General features: G+C 48.8%; 1 long non-coding RNA gene across 1 annotated transcript; it reads right to left on the reverse strand.

Moving 5' to 3' along the window:
- On the reverse strand, nt 1-3,995 carry LOC132673818 (uncharacterized). Its single transcript, XR_014138123.1, has 2 exons — nt 3,648-3,995; nt 1-931 (listed from the first exon to the last, which is right to left on the reverse strand). It is a non-coding gene; the product is annotated as an uncharacterized LOC132673818 (long non-coding RNA).
- Between the last annotated feature and the right edge of the window lie 5,936 nt (nt 3,996-9,931).

Genomic DNA, 9,931 nt, shown 5'->3' on the forward strand with positions numbered 1-9,931 from the left:
TTAAGGACCAAACTTTAATATTTCAAGGGCGTCTCAAACGAGTTTACTGGATGGGGTTACAGAAGCTTCCATTCATGCCACCACAGCAAGAATCAAGAATTCTGAAAGTTGAAGCGATTAGCTCTTTGGATACATAACAATATATTAAAGCATGTCAGAAAGTGCAAAAAAGGAGGCATTCGGCAGAGCAAAAACAAGCAACAGGCTGATTGTCCTAACAGGAGGGTAGAGAAGCTCTTTCCGGAGCTCAGTCCCCGGAATTAGAGCTGCCTCAGCCAGAGGGAGGTCCAGACATGGGTTTTGACGGATTATTACAACTAGTCAAAGCCAAGCTCAAAAAAACCGAGGCTCCCATTTCCCCATGACCGCGACTGGCTCTTGCAACAACAACGAGCACCTCCGGTGACTTCTCACGCGCAGGCTGAGCAAGGACCCAGCGGCAGGACTCAGCCGGTGATTCTGACCCCAGGCTGACATCTCTGGGCCCGAGCTCGGAGCTCCTCGGGCAGGACAGCCTGGAACTGCTCCTGCACCAGCATCTCCACAATCTGCTCCTTTGTGTGAATATCGGGTCTCAGCCACTGTCCAGCAAGCTCCTGCAGATGTCGGAGGACCTCCCTGGGCCCGGCTGCATCCTCATAGCGGAATTTCCTGAACCTCTGCCTGGAGGCTGCAGCGTTGGGACGATTCCTTCGTGGCATGGTCTCAAGGTCTTCGGCGGAGTCTTCATCGAGGCTCTCTGGTGGAAGCCCGGAAGGCTCTCGCGGAACCTGGACCTGGGGAGCCGATATGAGGACAACTTCTGACTCCTCGGCCACCGTCTCATTTGACGGTGGCCTTATTTTATCATTCTGGACTTCTCTATTTCTTTGTGTCTCTAAGTACCCTTCAGTCTCCATTCTGGGACTCTGGAAAAGGATGTCTCCGACTCCTAAACACAGAGAAAAGACAGGCTGAGCGAAACAGACCCCAGAGACTGTTAAAACCACCTTGATCTCACGGATCTGGTCCAGATCCAGGTTCCATCCACTTTCCAATCTTAACAGGGTTTCTTAATAAAGGTCCTAGAAATTCTATTTTTGTTTCTTTTGGATCAATTGACACAACGGAGAAAAATATGTCAGTGGTTTACCAAAATGTAGATTCTCAAAGCACAAAGGATGGAGAACACTGGCCTCACTAGCTAGAGAACCTTCTAGACAATCTTTCATCCATTTTCCCCTCAATACAAAGTATTTTACATTATGTTAAAACAGAGAACTATGTATGCATATGTTTTATAGGGGGAAAAATCTTTAAAACCAGGGTGTTTGCGTCCTCCAATGTCTTTTATGGAGTTATGTTATGACTAAAAGCAAGTTATGAGAAAGGACTAAAATGTAAGAGATAAAAGTCTGTTCATGTATATCTACCCTTCATTTACATCTACTCTGCGGTCTTTTCTACCCCACCTCCCCATCTCTTTCATGATCAAAGAGTAACAAGGGTTTAAAAGCACTTTGGGAGCTACCCAGGATGGAGCCTAAGCCCCCTCTTCACAAAGAAAGAAAAGACTAGAAAAGAAAAGCCTCCACATTAAGATTAAGATCTTAAGTTCCTCTAATCAGTGTACAGGAAACTGACCTAGTCAGAATCCTGGTAGTGCAGACTCCCAACTCTTGGGATGCTTGTCAGCTCTACGATTAGCAAACCAGATGCAGTGGGGAAGGGGGGAGAGGCGCACCAAATACCTGTAAAATGCCAGGAAAAAAAAAGGCTTTGCTTCATTTGGGTTAGGGCCCCAGTCCAAGAGAAGGGTTATTTACAGGAAAACCGCAATCTATGTTATTTAAAGAGAGAGAGACTTCAAGTGACAGTACAGAAATGACCAAATTAATTTCTGTATCAGGGTATGTCCAATCACAGAGTGTAACTCCTAGAATAGTGGTCAGTTTTACCGTCTCTTTTTTCATGAACAAACTCCTTCACCCAAGAACGAATCCCTCCTTAGTCCACGTGGCAGAAGTGTCCATGTTTAAAATCCCTCCCACCTCAGTCTCTCAAACCAGTTTCCTGGGTAACAACTGACAGAGGCCAACAATCACCAACACTGACCAGCTGCTTCGCATTAACTAGTTCTCAGAGCCTAGTCACCTCTTCTCTAAACGTTCCATGACCCATTTTCTAGGAGCCTCGTACTGATTCTAGACCTTGCAGTTTGGATACTCCTGGAGGACACCTGTTCTTCCCGTATTATCTGGGTTTTTGTTCAATCAACAGAATGGACTCTCCCCAAAAGTAAGTTGTTACTAACCTAGAGTGAATGAGGATCAAAGCAAAGTATCCCCATAACTCAGGGGAGCCTTGGATAAAAAGGAAGTATTTAGTCAAAGAAAGGTTGGATGGAATGTGAGAAAGCAAAATCCTGGGAACAACCTAACTGACCATGAACAGGGAAATAATTAAAGTATCGTCAACCATTCAGCAGAAAATACAGTGCGGCCTTATAAAGAATGAAGTCAGCCTGTGAGTGCTGATACATCCACACGTCCACCACACGTCACCCAAGATGCAGATCACTACGTGTAATATGACCCCACCTGAGGAAGTTAAAATACATACACATAAGCATACATGGCCTGATCTATCCACAAACACCTTCAATTATATTTACTTCTTAGGGGCAGGGACAGAAGACAGAAACATTTTTCATTCCATAGCTTTCTATACTGCGTTCTTTTTAACTACAACCACGTCTTACTTTCATAACAACTCAAGAGGAAGCAAACATTCCCCTCCTGCCCAAAACCTTTCTGAGTAAAAAACCCCTAACCCACTTAGGAAAACACCCTTTTACTAATTCTTCTAGCTCTTAGCACCAGAGGTGTTTACGACCCGGACTTCTAAGAATAGTCTCAACTGTCAGGCCAGTTCCCAAGGCTGGCTCTGAAACATGGACCAACTCTACGCCTCACCCCGCTTATAAATCCTATCAGTTTTAGAAACCCAATGACCAGACACAATGCTTACCCTCATCAGTTAATAATTCCTATTCACTGAGCACTTACTTCCTAGCTGACACTATGCTGAGCATTTCACGTTCTCTTCTACGTGATCCTCTTAGCCACTCTCAACTCTCCACACGACTCTCTACTGCCCCGGCCGTCTCTGTTAGCAACAGCAGCAGCCGATGTTATTTGTTGAATTTTACAGGCCAAACGCTCTGCGGAAGCTGTCCCTCATCCAAGCAATCCTCCCGATAACCCAGGATGACATTTTCATTCGCAAGTAAACAAACGGAGGCTCGACAAGAAGGGATTTGCCCAAGATCACAAGGCCAGGAGGTGGCGGGGCTACTCAACCGCGTAGAAAATTCCCGGCTTCTAGGCGGGGAGCTGCGTCGGGCTCCTCCCACCATATGGGCGCGGCTCAGGGGGCCTAGGTGGGGCCGGAAAAGCGCTTCTGGGGCTCCAAACCAGGACCTCCTCCTCCCGGACTGCAGCGAGACCCTGAGCCACGCCAGCCCCGACAGCCCGCAGACCCGCAAAGCAGGGCTTCCCCTCTCCGAAAGCGGCGGCCGCCGCCGCCGCCGCGGCCCCCGGCTCCCCACAGATCGTGCGCCGGGGAAGGAGTGACGGGCGGGAGGGAAGAAGGGAGGGAGCGTTCACCTGCGCAGGTGCCACCTCGGAAGGCAGGGGGCAACGGGGGCGGGGGCGCCTGGCGACCAGACTCGAAGCCCGAAACCGACTCCGAGGAAAGGAAACCAACTACCCAGCGCAGAGCTTTGTAGCCCGCCGCCGGAACCGGAAGTGGCGGGCCGCCGGAAGTTGGAAGTGAAGCGGGGTCGGGGGGGGGGGGGCGGAATAGGGTAGAGGGGGTCTCTCTAGGGCCCGGTGGTGCGTGGTAGCTCCATGGTTTTAACCCGTGGTGGGCTTTGGGCCTTCCTCAATCCTCAGGCCTTCCTACTGCGTGGAGCTGTGGTACTGCCTAGGCAGCCTCTCGGCTTCTGGGAAGTTCTCTGCTTCTCTGAGCCCCAGTTTGCCCAGCTGCAAAATGAAAAGAAGTTGAACCGGGAATTGAGACACTCCAGGAGCCGGCCCGCAGCTGACTCAGCGCCCCACCCTGAGGTTACACCCTTGACTCTTTGCACCACCCAGAGGAAAGAAACCAACATAGAGGGCTGGGTGGCTGCTGTTTGGAAACCGCCATCCTGTGTGGCGCCCCGTGCAATCACTCCACGTGAGGCGGTGGGCACAGTCTAATAAGTACCCCTGCGTCCGTGTACCCAGACAGAAGTGGGCATGTGCCACGTGGGTTTGTCCTTCTGTCCAGGGGAAGATCCTGTGTATAGAAAGCTCGGTCTCAGCCCTGTGTCCCTCTTCCCCCCCAAGACTTTCCAATTGCTGACGGTTAAGAATTGAAGTTTTGAAGTCACACTTAGCTGGTTTGAGTCTGGGTTTAGCCTGGAGTTGAGTCGGGGGCACACATGTTAAAATAGCACCGCATGTAAGAGGAAGTGCAAAGATGCTAAGGCAGCCCTTCCACGGCGGTCTTAACCCTGAAGGGGAAGGGACTTGGCCAAGGACAAGGCACTCAGGTGGCCCAGCCGGCTCTCCTCCCATTTGCCCTATCCAAATGGGACATGCTAGGGAATTAAGAGGGGCACTCCAAAGACCCCTCCCGGGTTATCACCACCTCCCAACCCTCTCCACCCCTCTCCCTAACCTCTCACACCCCCCACCTCACCCCACTCCCAACCAATGTCACTGGGGAAGAGAAGATGTGCCTTTTGTCTACACTGCCACTGCTGGTTAGTAACCCCCTAGATTGCCAGGTTCTCCAGCTGGTGGTTGGATAGCCAGGCTCCTTGCTATGGCCCCACCCCTACCTCCACCACTGTGGGCCCTTCCCCCACTCCCCCCTACAGGGTAGTTTCCACGTTTCACTCCCTGTCAGCCTTGGTTTCCCCATCTGTAAAATGAGAGGGTTGGACTGCATTAAAGACTTCCAGTTGTACACCCCACCCCATCCCATTCTTAGGCTCCCGGGGAATGCTTCAGGAAACTGCTGGAGTGCAGTGGGGGTAGGGGATGGTTTAAATCCCAGAGCAGCTCTGATTTTAAAGGTTTATACATTTATATGAAAAGTTTATATGTTGTGGCTCCGTGTAAGATTATTGTATCACTCAGGATAAAATGTAAACTTTGCACTTTGCCCCACATTCCTCATCTTTCCCCATCCTCCTGTTCACTCACTGCTCCAGGCACAGCGGCCTTGTAGTTATTTTGCAAACCCAAGAAGTTCATCGTCACCTCTTTGGTGACTCTGCTTGTGGTGCTCTTTCCTGACATCTGTTCATCAAGGATCCAGTTCAAATGTTGCCTCTCTAGAGCAGCCTTTGCTATCCCCCCTCTTCTAAAGACACCTATGCAATCCCTTTATAGCCTGTCAATCTGTATTGTTATTATCTGTTTATTTTCTATTTTGCCCACTAGGCAGTGGCCACAAGGCCAAAGACCTTGACTGTCCTGTCCCCGTGTCTCCAGCACCTGAAGCTGAGCACAGGCTGGGTGGACATCTGTTGAATGACTCAATGAGTGAGTGAATGAACAGAGAAGGCTTGAATTTTATGATAAAGCCAGCCTGGTAAAGACCACCAGGGACACAGGTATAGTTTAACAAAGTTAAGTTTATTGACTTAATGCCACAAGCATCCAGAGAAACCATGGGGTGTCTCATGAAAGAAAGGAAGAAACAGGGTTAATATTGTAGGATTTGGGGGAACTTTGGAATTTAGGTGAAATTGAAATGAAGCAGTGTTGACAGGCTCAAGGCAAACTTGGTCTTGTAGAAAGAGGTTAACATCTAGCTTGAGACCAGAAGTAGATTCATAGCCGTGTTTCCTTGGACACTGCAAAGTTAAGATAAATATGGACCGTTGTGTCCAAAACCTCTTGTCTGAAGCTCTGCACCTGGGGTGGTAATCCATGCTGCTTCTCTGTGTCAAATCTGGCTCTGACCCACTAGACAAGAGTGGGATTCTTCATCTCACTGACCCGATCTCAAACAGCAAAGTTTCTCAGAACTATGTCTTTGGTGTTCATTGACAAAAGAAAGTTAGACAGATTCACATTTGACAGGAATGTCTTGATGTCTCAATCATCTGGATGTGAGGGCCATCCAGGGCTCCAGTCTTCCCATCCCAAGGTGACCCCAGCCCCCTGGGCTCCGCATCACTCTGAGCCTTCATTAGAACACTGAGTTAAGCCTCCAGCCCCGTTTGGGTGTACCTGTCAGATTCCCAGCCAGACTCTGGGCACATCAAGGGCCTGGCCCAAGTTTGGGTCATTTTCTTCTGCCCATGCTTGCCACAGAATACCCAAAGGTGCTCAATCTGTGCCCATTGAATCCAGCTGTTGATAAGTCTAATGAATGTAAAGAAAAAGAAATGGAAGGAAGCATACCAAAATGATAGCAGTAGCTGTGTAACGGGTGTGGGAATGTGAGTGGTTTTTTTTTAAATCTCCCAAAGGGGAAGTCCCTAACATGTAACCAAGATTAATGTTATGAAAAAGGAAAAGAAAATGGCATTGCTGACTCTTCTAAGAAAAAAGTATTGACATTTGAATGAGTTTTGAATGAGAACAAAATTGTTGACACATTTTGATTAAAGAGAAGGGAACGCAGCACCAATCCTTTATATTTTCCGAGGGAATTCAAGTATTGACATTGTGCTTTTTCAGAAAGTGGGTTTTCCTCGTGATTTAGAAAACACACACACACACACACACACACACAAAGTTGTTGGCATTGACACTCTAATCATTACTCAAAAAATTAAATTATTGGAGCGCCTAGGGTGGCTCGTCAGTTCAGCATCTTACTCTTGACTTTTGGCTCAGGTCATGATCTCATGGTTTGTGTGTGCGAGCCCTGTGTCGGGCTCTGTGCTGACAGCATGGAGCCTGCTTGGGATTCTCTCCCTCCCTCTCTCTGCCCCTCCCCAGCTCACTTGTTCTCTCTCTCTCTCTCTCTCTCTCAAAATCAGTAAACATTTAAAAAATGATTGATTATATGGTTTTTAAAGGACTTGAATTGTCAAGACTTGGAGATTAAAAAAAGAACATTAAATTATTGCTGAAACTGTTGGCACTTTTAGGCAAGATTTCCTGACTCCCCGTTGCCCACACATGAGAAGGGTGTTGGCAGTTCTCGGCCCCATCCTGAGGCGGGGTGGAGGGCCCGTGACGGCCTACTTCCCAGCCACAGAGTGGAATTTTCCAGGTCTGAATGCCCTTTGTCCTAGAACTACTTTGGAAAATTGTCCAAGGTCACGGAAGGACCCACTGGGAAGAAGTAGATACTCAGCTTTTGCGACCCCGTTGTGCCTTGACAGCATGTGACTATTGCATATGTCACCTGGCGCCATCTGTCTGACGCGACACAAATGATCACCACATGCCCCACTTTGCACCACTTTCTCCCCTCCTCCCCCCACACCCCTGTGATGCTGAGGTCTCTTCCCTGCTTGACTCCGTTCCTCCCTTGCCCTCATGCTGGCCTTGCCAGACCAGTTCTTAGGCTTTTGTGGGAGCTGGAGTGGGGGGTAAGGGCTGGAGGAGGAGAGTTTCTGTGGGAAAAGACTGAGGGTCCAAGAGTGGGTACGGAGAAAAGCAGGGGAGGGAGGGCAGTTGTCATGTGTGGGGACCGTGGGCGGGAAGAGAAAAAAAAAGAAAGACAATTTTAAGAAGTACTGTTGATACAGTTACTGTGGAGAGCAACTTGGCGATTGGTTAAATTGAAAATGAGCACCCCCTCCCACCCAGTAATTCCATTTCCTGGAATATACCCTAGAGAAACTCTTGCACATCGCACCTGGAGGTTTGTCCAAGGACGTTTGCTGAAGCGCTGTTTGTAATCGTGAAAATTGGCCCTGCTGTAAATGTCCATCTGGGGGGGGGGGGGGGGGGGCGGGAAGGATAATAGTGTTGTGCAATAGGCTCCTCTTCAAGACCAGCAGCAATGAACTAGAAATATATAAATTAGCATGGGCCTCAAGAAATAATGTTGGTGGGTGGGGGAAGGGCATTAAGGAGGGCACTTGTTGGGACAAGCACTGGGTGTTACATGTGAGTGATAAATCGCTGAATTCTACTCCTGAAACCATTATTACACTGTGTGTTAACTAATTTGGATTTAAAGAGAGAAAGAAAGAAAGAAACAATGTCGGGCGGAAGCACCAAGTTGCAGAATAATACGTACAGCATGAAGCTATGCCTGTATTTTTAAAAACCAAACAATGCAGTACACTGTATATAGATATTATATGGTTGGTGAAAAATACGTAGCAACGTGGAGTGGAAGGAGCGGAAGGATAAATACCCAATTCATTTCATCAGTAAGGATAAGTTAGGTCAATGCCACTGTAACCAACACCCCAAATCTTAGTGGCCTGTAACCACGGAGTTTATTTCCTGCCTGTGCTGCATATCCGTCAGGGGTCACTGCAGGCTTTGCTCCCCGTCTCCTCACTCTGGGACCAAGCTGACGTACAGCCACCAGCTGCCACGGCAGAGGGAAAGAGAGCTCAGCAAATCGTCCCACCTCTCAAAACCTCACCTCGGCCAGGGCAGGCCACATGGCCAAACCCACCTCCACAGGGCAGGCAAGAACTAGCCCACCGTGGGCCCCAAAGGAAAAACAGTGCTGGCTAGAGGACACATTATCACAGCCATGAGGATGATGTCCTCTGAGTACTCAGAGAACAATTAGTAATATTAAAGGGTACAAAGAGTAATATTAAAAATTATAAATATATGTCCTTGCTGGGCTCATGTTTGCTTTCATGGCATTCAGGAGGAACATGAATAAAGGAATTCAGTTGTGTGTGTGTGTGTGTGTGTGTGTGTGTGTGTGTTTCTGAAAGTTTATGTATTTGTTTTGAGAGAGAGAGAGTGGGGGAGGGACAGAGAGAGAGGAAGAGAGAGAGAATCCCAAGCAGGCTCCATGTTGACAGCAGAGAGCCCGATGTGGGGCTCAAACCCACACACCGTGAGATCATGCCTGAGACAAAGTCACACGCTGAACCGACTGAGCCCCCCCGCCGGGCGCCCCAGAAATTCAGTTGTCTGTATGTTGCCCTGGGCTGCAGGGCAGCAGCCTTTCGGACCTCAGCACCAGCACACTGGGCTCCGACCCCACTTGTGGCATCGTGCGTGCTTCTGCGTGGGCTTCTGCAGCAAGGGCTCCCAAAGTTGTTTTACTCACATCTGAATCCCCATCTCTGCCCTTGCCGCCAAAAAAGGTGCCTCGTAAATGTTTAATGAATGATTCTGATGTGCTCATTTCTATCTCAATAATGAGCTGTTTCAAGGCAGGAACCGTGTCGTCTTTCCCCCCCGAGCCCTCCTCAGGAACAGGAGGATGGCTCCTGTTGAGGCCATGAATGCTTGTTGAGCGAACGAATGAATGGATGACCACAGCCCTCCTTTCCTAGCCCACAGCGGGAGAAGAAAACACGTGGCCCATGCCACTCCTCCATGAGCCCCCCAAGGGCCTGCCAAGTTCACTTTTTCTGCAGATTCTACCATGTTTTTTTGCTGCATCGAAAAGCCAGTGTGTGGCTGTATAGGATGACCGACTTCTCGGGACTCTCCTCCTTTTACCACGGAAAGTTCTGTGCCCTGGGGACCCCCTCAGTCCAGGCAAACTGGGATGGCTGCTCACTCGACGGCAACTCCTTTCTTCTCTCTGGGCCTCATTTTTTTTTTTTTTCCTCATTCTCAAATGAGAGGGTTGTATCTGGTCTTGACTCTACATAACAGATCTAAGATTTTAGGGACAGCCTGGAAGGGAACAGATGAGTCAAAGAAGGAAGAAAGACTCACGTTGGGGTTTTCTGAGAGATCTTTATTTTTTACAAAGAACGTGCATTGCCACCAAGGCCTCGGTT

This window comes from Panthera onca, chromosome C1, assembly GCF_046562875.1.
Source record: "Panthera onca isolate mPanOnc1 chromosome C1, mPanOnc1 haplotype 2, whole genome shotgun sequence".
NCBI lineage: Eukaryota > Metazoa > Chordata > Mammalia > Carnivora > Felidae > Panthera > Panthera onca.